The sequence below is a fragment of the Triticum aestivum genome, chromosome 3B (assembly GCF_018294505.1).
Source record: "Triticum aestivum cultivar Chinese Spring chromosome 3B, IWGSC CS RefSeq v2.1, whole genome shotgun sequence".
Classification (NCBI taxonomy): domain Eukaryota; kingdom Viridiplantae; phylum Streptophyta; class Magnoliopsida; order Poales; family Poaceae; genus Triticum; species Triticum aestivum.
In genome coordinates this window covers 600,903,099-600,917,637 of record NC_057801.1, presented here as the reverse complement: position 1 = coordinate 600,917,637, position 14,539 = coordinate 600,903,099, and positions in this window count along the sequence as shown.

The following is a 14,539-nucleotide window of genomic DNA, read 5'->3' as shown; positions in this document are numbered from 1 at the left end:
GCTTGCGGCACCGCCCCTTGGCAACTTGGGGTATTTGGTTTCTTTAACCATAGCTCATCAATCGTGGCCTGAGACAAGATACGCGCGGCTACTATCAGGGTGTCGGCACGCCGGGAGGTCTTGCTAGACTTGTTTTACCATTGTCGAAATGTCTTGTGCACCGGGACCCTGAGTCTGATCGGATGTCCCGCGGTGGAGGATTGTCTCTGCGGATTGTGAGATTGTCATGGGCTAAGTTGGGACAACGGAGGAGTGGCGGGGCCGGTGGTGCTGGGTCGAGGAGAAGGACCCGCCGGAGTTCTGCCGGGTTCGTCAGAGCCTGCCGACCCGCCGTGGGGACTGGAGCGACCTCGACGCCAATGACAAGAAGCTTTCGATCGCCACCACCAGGATTCATCGCCTCACCATGGCCGGGCTCACCCTTGAGATGATTGGGGCGGACTTCATCCATCGCCGAATTGCCCTGCTGCATAACAAGGGGAGGTCGGCCTAGACTTCAGGAATGCGGCCGACGTCATGAGGCTCTGCCCTGGCCTGAAGCATAACTTCATAATGATGGGACACGCCCATTTCTGTCAAAGGCTCTTTCAGCTCGACGTGTACATCGACGGCAGGGTGGAGAGGACCGGCAGGGTCGCGAAGGCCGGCAAGGCCTTCAAGGGGCCCATGTTTGGGTTGCCAGTGGGTGTGTTCCCGCTGAGCAACAACTCTTGCCAGTCCGCCATTATTGCCATGATGTCGGGCCCCTGGCACATGAAGTGCAGGAGTTCTTCGACAACTTGTCGGAGGGCTACGACCACGACGAGCCGCTGCTCTTCCAGGACACCACCGAGGCGGAGCTGGACTACATCATCGCCAGGGTGGCGGAGGCGGAGCTTGCCAGGGAGGCCGGAAGCGCTGGCGGCATGGAGGATGAGGCCGACATGGCCGTGGAGGAGAGGGAGCTTGCCCAGTGGGCGGGGTCTACCGGGGAGGCCAACAGTGTCAACACCGAGGCCCCCCTTGTTGAGGATGTGGTCGAGGAGTCGACCGAGGAAGAGGCCGAGAACGACAACCCTTTGGCCACGGGAAAAAGGCGTGTCCTACGGCGGGCCAGCTCTGGCGAGCTGGTCCGGCCCGACAGGACCGAACTGCGGCAAGAGGTCCAGGGGGAGTCCGTGCGCCTGACGAGGGCCGCGGCAGCGAAGAAGGTGGTGAAGGCCGCGGTGGCGAAGAGGAAAGCGATCGCCTCTTCTTCGTCCAAGCGTTACCGGACTCCATCCCCTCCCCCTCCTCCTGCAGATGTCGACATGCAGGTCGTCTTTGATTTTGGGTCTCTCAGCCCCAGGAGGAAGAGGAAGGCAGCGAAAAAGGAGGTGGAGGACGAGTAAGTATCTTGCCCTTTGTCATCTCCTTCCTTTCAGACCGCGTCGCTTTTCTTGACTTGTTTTCATCTTCACACGGACAAGGAGACGCTGGCCCAGAGGATGGCGAAGAGGGCCAGGGCCTTGACGGGTGACCAGCCCCTAGCGGGCGCTTCGCGCACGCCGGTGGTGGAGATCAGCCCGGACAGCAGCCCCCGGCGCAGCCCCCGTCTCAGTCCGCAGTGTGCGTTCACCACTCACTCCTCATCAACATGTGTTGTGGTATGATCCCTTGGCACTGACCTTGCCGTGGCTGCAGGAGGAGGACGGCAGCAGGAGGAGCCACTAAGGGGCACCCCCAACACGCTACCCCCATCGACCACGCCGCCCCGAGGGGCGTCCCCGGCAAGGGCACCAAGCACCGAGCCCATGCGCACGGAGGAGGAGGAGGTGAACTTGGGCGATGGTGGCCCCGTCCCTGTGATGGATGTTGGCGGGGAGGGGGCCACTTCTTCCCAGCCCAACACGGGTAAGTCATTTGCTTTCTGTCCCTGTTCTTTCTTCTTCTTTTTTGAACCTTGGTCTTGGCTCCGTCTCAATCTCCTTCTTGGTATCCAGGTCCTTCCTCGGTGGACCGGAAGGATATTGACACCGTTATCAAGGAGGTCGCCAGGGACGTTGAGGCCGAGGCCGACAAGATGCCGCCGAGGAGGCCCCCAGGACCGTTGCTGAGGATGCCACCAAGGGGCCTGCCGGAGAGACCGGCAAGGCTGCCGCCGAGGAGGCTGGCAAGGGCACCATCGAGGAGGCCGGCAAGGGGCCTGTCGGGGAGGCCGGCAAGGCTGCTACTGAGGAGGGGGTAGTCGACGATCAACCCTCCTCCGCCGCCTCTGGCTCGGGCAGGTACTTGCAGGTGGGCGACGACCTATTTGTCCACCTTCCAGGGACGACGGGCACCAGGGTGCCGGCCGAGGGGGAGGTGTTTGACAACGAGGCGCTCGCTGCCGCCAAGCTCCGGGTTGTTGACGAACCGAGCATCGGTGGTGGCGGTTCTCAAGAGGAGTGGCTTCTTCAGGCCATGAGCGCCGACTTCCAAAAGCTCCAGGTGCTCCACCCCGCCCGTCTGGACAAGGTGAAGTCCAGGGTGGCGGCGGCGGACAAGGCGGAGGCGGACCTTGAGGAATGCGTCGCTAAGACATAGGTCTGGTTCCGCCAGGCCCACAAAGAGCTGAAGGCTTCCCAAGATCTGCTGGACGAGCGCAAGCAAGAGCTCATCTTGAAGCAAGCCGACATTGAGAAGTCCTAGGAGGCGGCGAGGGAATAGGCTGCCAGGGCCGAGGCCACCCGGCACCAACACCAGGCCGAGTTGAACTCCCAGGAGGAGGACCTCAGCGCTCGTGAGGAGGCGCTCGCCGCCACACTCCATGGCAAGGATGAGGAGGTCGAGAAGCTCATCACACAGCAGACCCGGGAGCTGGAGCAGAGGCACAGGGAGGCACTCGATGCTCAAGCCCTGGTCCACGGTGACAAGGTGAAGGAGCTGGCAGTGGAGTGGGACGGCCTGAAGAAGAAGGCCCTGGAGCTGGCGAAGGAGAAGGACACGATCAGCTGCGCCTTGACGCAGGCGCAGGCCGCAGTCCTTGACAAGGCCGAGCTACTCTCCCAAGCCAACGGATCCATCAAAGACCTGAAGCTGAAGCTGGAGGGTCTTGAGGAGACGCTTTCAGAGGTCAGGTCCCGGGAGGAGACCATGACCAAGAATCTGGAGAAGGATCGACTCCGGAGTGGCAAGTACAAGCCGAGCCAGTCGGAAAAAGGAAATTTCAGTCGGAAGCAGAAGCGGAAAGCCGAGCCAGTTGCTCCTGGAGAAGCCTTGGCCGTGATTCAGGGCAAGTTTAAAGGGAAGCCCAAAGGATCCTGGAACCCCAAGAAGGTGAAGGGCAAGGAAGGAAATGACGTGATGGATTTGCCATGTCACATCCACACGAAGAAAGACGAAGAGGGTAACTTCATTTACCCGAAACATACCACTCGCTAGTGCCGGCTCTTAATCCAGCAGTTTCAAGGGAAACAGCCCAAGGATAAGGAAAAGGAGTCGAACAAGGCTGAGGACAAAGAGGACAGTGATGAAGGATACCCCCATGTCAATTCCACCCTGATGATTTTTGCTGATGTGGAGAGCAAAAGTCGATTGAAAGTTATCAACCGTGAGGTGAATATGGTTGCTCCGGCGACACCTAGCTATTTGAAATGATCTCAGACCGCCATTACTTTCGACCAGTCTGATCATCCGACACACATAGCCACCCCTGGGAGGCAAGCTTTGGTGGTCGACCCAGTCGTCGAAGGCACTCAACTGAGTAAGGTTTTGATGGATGGTGGTAGTGGACTGAATATATTGTATGCGGAGACGCTGAAGGGAATGGGCACTCCGATGTCCAGACTCAGTTCCAGCAACATGAGTTTCCATGGAGTCATCCCTGGAAAGAAGGCTGAGTCACTCGGTCAAATAGCTCTAGATGTGGTTTTCGGCGATTCGAAGCATTTCCGTAAAGAAAAGCTAACATTTGAAGTCGTGGATTTCCAGAGTGCTTATCACGCTATTTTGGGCAGGCCAGCTTATGCACGGTTCATGGCTCGACCATGTTACGTATACCTCAAATTGAAGATGCCTGGTCCCAAGGGTGTGATCACCATCACTGGCAATCGGAAAAAGGCAGAAGAGTGCTTTCAGAAGGGCTCAAAGATTGCCGATGCTCAGATAACAGTGGTGGAGCTACAAGAGTATCAGAAAAATGCAGATCCGAGTGATTTATTGCGGGCCAAGAAGCCCGCCACAGAGTCAGCGTTCCAGTCGTCTGGTGAGACGAAACCCGTTCACATTCACCCGACCGACCCCAGTGCTGCTCCGACTCATATTTCCACAACACTCGACTCTAAATAGGAAGAAGCGCTCATCCAGTTCCTCTGTGAGAACTGGGACATCTTCGCATGGAAGCCTGCTGACATGCTCGGTGTTCCCAGGGGGCTGGCTGAGCATCGTTTACGAGTCGACCGAAAAGCAAAACCTGTCAAAGAACATCTTCGACGGTCCGCCGTCCAGAAGAGAAAGGCCATTGGTGAGGAGGTGGCTCGGCTCCTGGCAACAGAGTTTATCCGAGAGATTTACCACTCCGAGTGGCTCGCCAATGTTGTCATGGTCCCCAAGAAGGACAAGTCACTTCGCATGTGCATTGATTTCAAACATATCAATTGGGCCTGCCCGAAAGATCATTTTCCTCTCCCTCGCATCGACCAAATTGTCGACTCGACTGCGGGATGTGAGAGATTGTCTTTTTTAGACGCCTATTTCGGGTACCATCAGATCCGTCTGTATGGACCCGACGAGATCAAAACAGCTTTCATCACTCCATTCGGGTGCTTCTGCTATGTCACCATGCCATTCGGCCTCAAGAATGCCGGAGCCACATTCATGAGGATGATTCAGAAGTGTTTACTCACTCAAATCAGTTGGAACGTGGAAGTGTAGATGGATGATATTGTGGTCAAATCATGAAAGGGTTCCGACCTGTTGAGTGACCTCGCTGAAACATTTGCCAATCTCAGGAGGTATGATATCAAGCTCAATCCATCAAAATGCACATTCGGAGTTCCGGGTGGAAAGTTACTCGGTTTTCTCATTTCCGAACGAGGAATCAACGCTAACCCAGAAAAAGTTGGCACTATAGTCCGAATGAAACGCCCTGTGCGTGTGCACGATGTCCAGAAGCTTACTGGATGCTTGGCCGCGTTAAGTCGATTCATCTCTCGCTTCGGTGAAAAGGCATTGCCTCTTTACCGACTGATGAAGAAGTCAGACAAGTTCGAGTGGACACCAGAAGCTGATGGAGCGTTTGCCGAGCTAAAAGCTCTGCTCTCCACCCAGCCGGTGCTTGCTGCTCCAATCAGCAAAGAGCCTTTGTTGCTTTACATTGCAGCCACATGTCAAGTCGTCAGTACAGTACTTACGGTCGAGCGGGAAGAAGAAGGGAAAGCCTTCAAAGTTCAGCGCCCAGTATATTATCTTTCCGAAGTATTGACCCCATCGAAGCAAAGATACCCTCATTATCAGAAGCTTGTATATGGGATTTACATGACCGCGAAGAAAGTTGCTCATTATTTCTCTGATCATTCTATTACAGTCGTCAGCGACGCCCCATTGTCAGAGATTCTGCACAACAAAAATGCAACTGGTCGAGTGGCAAAGTGGGCGATTGAACTTCTTCCCCTTGATATCAAGTTCGAGGCAAAGAAAGACATTAAGTCCCAAGGTTCTTTGATGGTTCTAAGATGTTGAATGGTTCCGGTGCTGGGGTAGTATTGGTTTCCCCCCGAGGAGATAAGCTCAGATATGTGCTCCAGATCCACTTTGATTCCTCCAACAATGAAGCGGAATACGAGGCGCTTTTGTATGGGTTGCGCATGGCCATTTCACTCGGCGTCCGTCGCCTTATGGTTTATGGCGACTCAGATTTGGTGGTCAATCAGGTGATGAAGGAGTGGGACATTAGAAGCCCAGCCATGACTGGATACTGCAATGCAGTGAGAAAGCTTGAAAAGAAATTTGAAGGGTTAGAGCTCCATCATATACCCCGACTGAAGAATCAAGCGGCTGATGATTTGGCGAAGATAGGTTCCAAGAGAGAAGCCATTCCCAGTGATGTGTTCTTGGAGCATATCCATACTCCATCAGTTCAAGAAGATCCTTTTACCGAAGAAGCTCCGCAGCCTAAAAGTGTCACAGATCCGACTGAAGTTGAAGTTCCAGCAGTGGTCGACCTGATCATGGAAGCGTTGGTGATCACTCCCAATTGGACAGTGTCGTACATCGCGTATATCTTAAGAAAAGAGCTCCCAAAGGATGAAGAAGCGGATCGACAGATCGTCCGCCGATCTAAGGCCTTTACCGTGATAAAGGGATAGTTGTACAGAGAAAGCGCGACTAGAGTTGGTCAGAAGTGTATAACGCCAAAAGAAGGTCGGATAATCCTTGACGATATCCACTCGGGGACCTGTGGCCATCATGCGTCCTCTCGGACCATTGTGGCTAAAGCATACTGAGCGGGATTTTACTGGCCAAGAGCGAATGAAATGGCAAAGGAGATAGTCGACAAGTGTGAAGGATGTCAATTTTACTCCAATATGTCACACAAGCCCGCCTCGACCTTGAAGACCATTCCACTCGTCTGGCCTTTCGCTGTGTGGGGATTGGATATGGTTGGACCACTAAGAACAGGCAGAAGCGGCTTCACCCATGTGCTGGTAGCAGTCGACAAGTTCACCAAGTGGATTGAGGCTAAACCCATCAAGAATCTTGATGCCGGCACTGCTGTCAGCTTCATCAGGGAGTTGATATTCAGATATGGAGTTCCACACAACATCATCACTGACAATGGGTCAAACTTCGATTCCGAGGAATTCAGAGCCTTCTGCACATCTCAGGGCACACGAGTCGACTATGCTTCAGTCGCTCACCCCCAGTCGAATGGACAGGCAGAACGAGCAAATGGCTTAATTCTCAAAGGGTTGAAACCCCGATTGATGCGCGATCTCAAGCACGCAGCTGGTGCATGGGTCGACGAACTTCCATTAGTACTTTGGGGATTAAGGACCACACCTAACCGGTCGACTGGGAGAACTCCGTTCTTCTTGGTCTACGGAGCTGAAGCAGTCTTGCCGAGTGACCTGCTTCACAACGCACCCCGAGTCAAACTCTACACTGAAGCTGAAGCAGAGCAAGCCCGACAGGACGCAGTCGACCTTCTAGAAGAAGAAAGAGAGATGGCCTTGATCCGATCGACCATTTATCAGCAGGACTTGCGTCGCTTCCATGCCAAAAACGTGAAGAGTCGAGCCTTCCAAGAAGGAGATTTGGTTCTCCGAGTGGATCAGCAGAAGCCACACAAGCTTGGTCCTACTTGGGAAGGTCCCTTCATCATCACCAAGGTTCTCCACAATGAAGCATACCGCCTTTACAATGTCGAGCACCAGATTGACGAGCCCCGAGCTTGGAACGTGGAGCTGCTCCGCCCCTTTTATACTTAAGTATGCACTCGGATGAGATGTAATAAAAGTACTTCTGTAGTTCATTTTTCAAAGACAATAGTGTTATAATTTTCCCAGTGATTGTTGTTACTTTTGTTCACATAAAGGTCCCCTAGTGGGTGGCTTAGCTGCAAATCCGTTTCGCCTAAGTTTGTAAAAAAAATCCTTGCCAAGTGGTGAGCCAGCCTCCCACTCGGGGGCTTAGCTGCGAATCCGTTTCGCCTAAGTTTAACAAAATCCTACCGAGTGGTGAGCCAGCCTCCCACTCAGTGGCTTAGCTGCAGTCCAAGTACTCGCCTAAGTTCAACAAAATCCTGCCGAGTGGTGAGCCAGCCTCCCACTCGGGGGCTTAGCTGCAGTCCAAGTACTCGCCTAAGTTCAACAAAATCCTGCCGAGTGGTGAGCCAGCCTCCCACTCGGAGGCTTAGATGCAGTCCAAGTACTCGCCTAAGTTTAAACAAAATCCTGCCGAGTGGTGAGCCATCCTTCCACTCGGGGGCTTAGCTGCAGCATAGCGCTCGCCTAAGTACAAACACAGCATGCGCTCCACAAGGAGGACGAGGCGCAGGTCGACTGCTACCCTCTCCTTCCGAGCTACGCCACAAATACAATGTGCGCTCCGCAAGGAGGACGAGGCGCAGGTCGATTGCTACCCTCTCCTTCCGAGCTACGCCACAAATACAATGTGCACTCCGCAAGGAGGACAAGGCGCAGGTCGATTGCTACCATCTCATTCCGAGCTACGCCATAAATACAACATGCGCTCCGCAAGGAGGATGAGGCGCAGGTCGACTGCTACCCTCTTCTTCCGAGCTACGCCACAAATACAACGTGCGCTCCGCAAGGAGGACGAGGCGCAGGTCGACTGCTACCCTCTCCTTCCGAGCTACGCCACAAATACAATGTGCGACCCGCAAGGAGGACGAGGTGCAGGTCGACTATTACCTTCTCCTTCAGAGGTACGCCACAAAAATCCTACCGAGTGGAGAGCAGACTGAAGGAAATATGCCCTAGAGGCAATAATAAAGTTATTATTTATTTCCTCATATCATGATAAGTGTTTATTATTCATGCTAGAATTGTATTAACCGGAAACATGATACATGTGTGAATACATAGACAAACATAAAGCCACTAGTATGCCTCTACTTGACTAGCTCATTAATCAAAGATGGTTATGTTTCCTAACCATAGACATGTGTTGTCATTTGATTGATGGGATCACATCATTAGGAGAATGATGTGATTGACATGACCCATTCCGTTAGCCTAGCACTTGATCGTTTAGTATGTTGCTATTGCTTTCTTCATGACTTATACAAAGTTCCTGCAACTATGAGATTGTGCAACTCACGTTTATCAGAAGAACACTTTGTGTGCTACCAAACGTCACAACGTAACTGGGTGATTATAAAGGTGCTCTACAGGTGTTTCCGAAGGTGCATGTTGGGTTGGCATAATTCGAGATTAGGTTTTGTCACTCCGATTGTCGGAGAGGTATCTCTGGGCCCTCTCGGTAATACTCATCACCTAAGCCTTGCAAGCATTGTAACTAATGAGTTAATTATAAGATGATGTGTTACAGAACGAGTAAAGAGACTTGCCGGTAACGAGATTGAACTAGGTATTGGATACCGACGATCAAATCTCGGGCAAGTAACATATCGATGACAAAGGGAACAACGTATGTTGTTATGCGGTTTGACCGATAAAGATTTTCGTAGAATATGTAGGAACCAATATGGGCATCCAGGTTCCGCTATTGGTTATTGACCGAGAATAGTTCTAGGTCATGTCTACATAATTCTCGAACCCGTAGGGTCCGCATGCTTAACGTAACGATGACAGATTTATTATGAGTTTACAAGTTTTGATGTACCGAAGTTTGTTCGGAGTCCCGGATATGATCATGGACATGACGAGGAGTCTCGAAATGGTCGAGACATAAAGATTGATATATTGGACGACTATATTCGGACACCAGAAGTGTTCCGGGTGATTTCGGAGAAAACCAGAGTGCCGGAGGGTTACCGGAACCCCCCCGGAGAGTTAATGGGCCACATGGGCCTTGGTGGGAAGAGAGAGGGGCGGCCAGGAAGGGCCGCGCGCCCTCTCTCCCTCTGGTTCGAATTGGACTAGGAGGGGGGGCGGCGCCCCCCTCTTTCCTTCCCCTCCACTCCCCCTTCCTTCCCCTCCTAGTAGGAGTAGGAAACGAGGAGTCCTACTCCTACTAGGAGGAGGACTCCTCCTCCTGGCGCGCCCAACAAGGGCCGGCCAGCCTCCCCCTCCCTCCTTTATATACGGGGGCAGGGGCACCCCATAGACACAAGTTGATCTACGGATCGTTCCTTAGCCGTGTGCGGTGCCCCCCTCCACCATATTCCACCTCGGTCATATCGTCGCGGAGTTTAGGCGAAGCCCTGCGCCGGTAGAGCATCATCATCGTCACCACGCTGTCGTGCTGATAGAACTCATCCCCGAAGCTTTGCTGGATCGGAGCCCGGGGATCGTCATCAAGCTGAACGTGTGCTGAACTCGAAGGTGCCGTACGTTTGGTGCTTGGATCGGTCGGATCGTGAAGACGTACGACTACATCAACCGCGTTGTCATAACGCTTCCGCTTACGGTCTACGAGGGTACGTGGATGAACACTCTCCCCTCTCGTTGCTATGCCATCACCATGATCTTGCGTGTGCGTAGGAATTTTTTTGAAATTACCGTGTTCTCCAACAGTGGCATCCGAGCCTAGGTTTTATGCGTTGATGTTATATGCACGAGTAGAACACAAGTGAGTTGTGGGCGATACAAGTCATACTGCTTACCAGCATGTCATACTTTGGTTCGGCGGTATTGTGAGATGAAGCGGCCCGGACCGACATTACGTGTACGCTTACGCGAGACTGGTTTCACCGTTACGAGCACTCGTGCTTAAAGTGGCTGGCGGGTGTCTGTCTCTCTCACTTTAGCTGAATCGAGTGTGGCTACGCCCGGTCCTTGCGAAGGTTAAAACAGCACCAACTTGACAAACTATCGTTGTGGTTTTTGATGCGTAGGTAAGAACGGTTCTTGCTAAGCCCGTAGCAGCCACGTAAAATTTGCAACAACAAAGTAGAGGACGTCTAACTTGTTTTTGCAGGGCATGTTGTGATGTGATATGGTCAAGACGTGATGCTATATTTTATTGTATGATATGATCATGTTTTGTAACCGAAGTTATCGGTAACTGGCAGGAGCCATATGGTTGTCGCTTTATTGTATGAAATGCAAACGCCCTGTAATTGCTTTACTTTATCACTAAGCGGTAGCGATAGTCGTAGAAGCAATAGATGGCGTAACGACACCGATGCTACGATGGAGATCAAGGTGTCGCGCCGGTGACGATGGTGATCACGACGGTGCTTCGGAGATGGAGATCACAAGCACAAGATGATGATGGCCATATCATATCACTTATATTGATTGCATGTGATGTTTATCCTTTATGCATATTATCTTGCTTTGATTGACGGTAGCATTTTAAGATGATCTCTCACTAAAATTATCAAGAAGTGTTCTCCCTGAGTATGCACCATTGCCAAAGTTCGTCGTGCCCGGACACCACGTGATGATCGGGTGTGATAAGCTCTACGTCCATCTACAACGGGTGCAAGACAGTTTTGCACACGCGGAATACTCAAGTTAAACTTGACGAGCCTAGCATATGCAGATATGGCCTCGGAACACGGAGACTGAAAGGTTGAGCGTGAATCATATAGTAGATATGATCAACATAGTGATGTTCACCATTAAAAACTACTCCATCTCACGTGATGATCGGTTATGGTTTAGTTGATTTGGATCACGTGATCACTTAGATGACTAGAGAGATGTCTGTCTAAGTGGGAGTTCTTAAGTAATATGATTAATTGAACTTAAATTTATCATGAACTTAGTACCTGATAGTATTTCGCTTGTCTATGTTTGTTTGTAGATAGATGGCTCGTGCTGTTGTTCCGTTGAATTTTAATGTGTTCCTAGAGAAAATTGTGTTGAAAGATGTTAGTAGCAATGATGCGGATTGGATCTGTGATCTGAGGTTTATCCTCATTGCTGCACAGAAGAATTATGTCCTTAATGCACCGCTAGGTGACAGACCTATTGCAGTAGCAGATGCAGACGTTATGAACGTTTGGCTAGCTCAATATGATGACTACTTGATAGTTTTGTGCACCATGCTTTATGGCTTAGAATCGGGACTTCAAAAATGTTTTAAACGTCATGGACCATATGAGATGTTCCAGGAGTTGAAGTTAATATTTCTAGCAAATACCCGAGTTGAGAGATATGAAGTCTCCAACAAGTTCTATAGCTAAAAGATGGAGGAGAATCGCTCAACTAGTGAGCATGTGCTCAGATTGTCTGGGTACTACAATCGCTTGAATCAAGTGGGAGTTAATCTTCCAGATAAGATAGTGATTGACAGAATTCTCTAGTCACCACCACCAAGTTAGTAGAACTTCGTGATGAACTATAATGCAAGGGATGACAAAAACGATTCTCGAGCTCTTCGTGATGCTGAAATCGACGAAGGTAGAAATCAAGAAAGAGCATCAAGTGTTGATGATTGACAAGACCACTAGTTTCAAGAAAAGGGCAAAGGGAAAGAAAGGGAACTTCAAGCAGAATGGCAAGCAAGTTGTCACTCCCGCGAAGAAGCCCAAAGCTGGACCAAAACCTGAAACTGAGTGATTATACTGCAAAGGAAATGGTCACTAGAAGCGGAAATGCCTTGAATATTTGGTGGATAAGAAGGATGGCAAAGTGAACAAGGGTATATTTGATATATAGGTTATTGATGTGTGCCTTACTAGTGTTTATAGTAGCCCGTGAGTATTTGATACTTGTTCAGTTGCTAACATTAGTAACTCGAAACAGGAGTTATATAAACAGATACTAGTTGAACAGGAAGTGACGATGAGTGTTGGAAGTGGTTCCAAGATTGATATGATCATCATCGCACACTCCCTATACTTTCGGGATTAGTGTTAAACCTAAATAAATGTTATTTGGCATTTGCGTTGAGCATGAATATGATTTGATCATGTTTATTGCGATACAGTTATTCATTTGAAGTTAAAGAATAATTGTTATTCTGTTTACATGAATAAGACCTTCGATGGTTATACACCCAATGAAAATAGTTTGTTGGATCTCGATCGTAGTGATACACATATTCATAATATTGATGCCAAAAGATGCAAAGTTAATAATGATAGTGCAACTTATTTGTGGCACTGCCGTTTGGGTCATATCGGTGTAAAGCGCATGAAGAAACTCCATAAAGATGGATTTTTGAAATCACTTGGTTATGAATCATTTGATGCTTGCGAACCGTGCCTTTTGGGCAAGATGACTAAAACTCCGTTCTTCGGAACAATGGAACGAGCAACAAACTTGTTGGAAATAATACATACTGATGTATGCAGACCAATGAGTATTAAGGCTCGTGGCGAGTATCGTTATTTTCTGACCTTCACAGATGATTTAAGCAGATATGGGTATATCTACTTGATGAAACATAAGTCTGAAATAGTTGAAAGGTTCAAAGAATTTCAGAGTGAAGTGGAAAATCATCATAACAAGAAAATAAAGTTTCTGCGATCTGATCATGGAGATGAATATTTGAGTTACGAGTTTGGTCTTCAATTAAAACAATGTGGAATAGTTTCACAGCTCACGCCACCTGGAACACCACAACGTTATGGTGTGTCCGAACGTCGTAAACCGCACTTTATTGGATATGGTGCAATCTATGATGTCACTTATTCATTTACCATTGTCGTTTTGGGGTTATGCATTAGAGACAGCTGCATTCACGTTAAAAGGGCACCATCTAAATCCGTTGAGACGACACTATATGAACTGTGGTTAAGCAAGAAGCCCAAGTTGTCGTTTCTTAAAGTTTAGGGCTACGATGCTTATATGAAAAAGTTTCATCCTGATAAGCTCAAGCCCAAATCGGAGAAGTGCGTCTTAATAGAATACCCAAAGGAAACTGTTGGGTACACCTTCTATCACAGATCTGAAGGCAAAACATTCGTTGCCAAGAATGGATCCTTTCTAGAGAAGAAGTTTCTCTCGAAAGAAGTGAGTGGGAGGAAAGTAGAACTTGATGAGGTAACTGTACCTGCTCCCTTATTGGAAATTAGTTCATCACAGAAATCTGTTCCTGTGACAACTACACCAATTAGTGAGGAAGTTAATGATGATGATCATGAAACTTCATATTAAGTTACTACAGAACCTCGTAGGTCTTACAGAGTAAGATCCACACCAGAGTGGTACGGTAATCCTGTTCTGGAAGTTATGTTACTAGACCATGACGAACCTACGAACTATGAAGAAGCGATGGTGAGCCCAGATTCCGCGAAATGGCTTAAGACCATAAAATCTGAGATATGATCCATGTATGAGAACAAAGTATGGACTTTGATTGACTTGCTCGATGATCAGCAAGCCATGTTAAATAAATGGATCTTCAAGAGGAAGACGGACACTGATAGTAGTGTTACTATCTACTAAGCTCGACTTGTTGCGAAAAGTTTTTCGACAAGTTCAAGGTGTTGAATACGATGAGATTTTCTCACTCGTATCGATGCTTAAGTCTGTCCGAATCATGTTAGCAATTGCCACATTTTATGAAATTTGGCAAATGAATGTCAAAACTACATTCCTTAATGGATTTTCTAAAGAAGAGTTGTATATGATGCAACCAGAAGGTATTGTCAATCCTAAAGGTGCTAACAAAATATGCAAGCTCCAGCGATCCATCTATGGACTGGTGCAAGCATCTTAGAGTTGGAATATACGCTTTGATAAGTTGATCAAAGCATGTAGTTTTATACAGACTTACGGTGAAGCCTGTATTTACAAGAAAGTGAGTGGGAGCACTACAACATTTCTGATAAGTATATGTGAATGACACATTGTTGATCAAAAATAATGTAGAATTATTCTGCAAAGCATAAAGGAGTGTTTGAAAGGAGTTTTTTCAAAGAAAAACCTCGACAAAGCTACTTACATATTGAGCATCAAGATCTATTGAGATAGATCAAGACGCTTGATAAGATTTT